This window comes from Gavialis gangeticus, unplaced genomic scaffold, assembly GCF_001723915.1.
Source record: "Gavialis gangeticus isolate Ggan-Ray unplaced genomic scaffold, GavGan_comp1, whole genome shotgun sequence".
Taxonomy (NCBI): Eukaryota; Metazoa; Chordata; order Crocodylia; family Gavialidae; genus Gavialis; species Gavialis gangeticus.
Window position 1 is genome coordinate 246,534,304 of NW_017729032.1, and position 305 is coordinate 246,534,608.

The window sequence follows — 305 nt, forward strand, 5'->3', positions numbered from 1 at the left end:
CACCTCAAGAGAGGACAAGGACCAATGGACATAAGCTTATAGAGCAGTGGTCTACAACCTTTTTGGGTAGGAGCTCACTTTTTGAATTAAAAAGCAAACCAAGAACTACCATATACTGCTACACCCCTCCCCCGCCCCTTGCAGGTCAGTCTGTGGGCAGGGAAGTGGGGGGAGATAGATTGAGGCAAAGGGAGAAAAAATTATTTGGGGGCTTGCCCAACCCTCCTAGCAGGTAAGTCTGTGGGGGAAGGAGCAGTGGGAGTAGAAAGGGGGGGGGGGAGGGCTGATCAAGGCTCCAGCAGTGA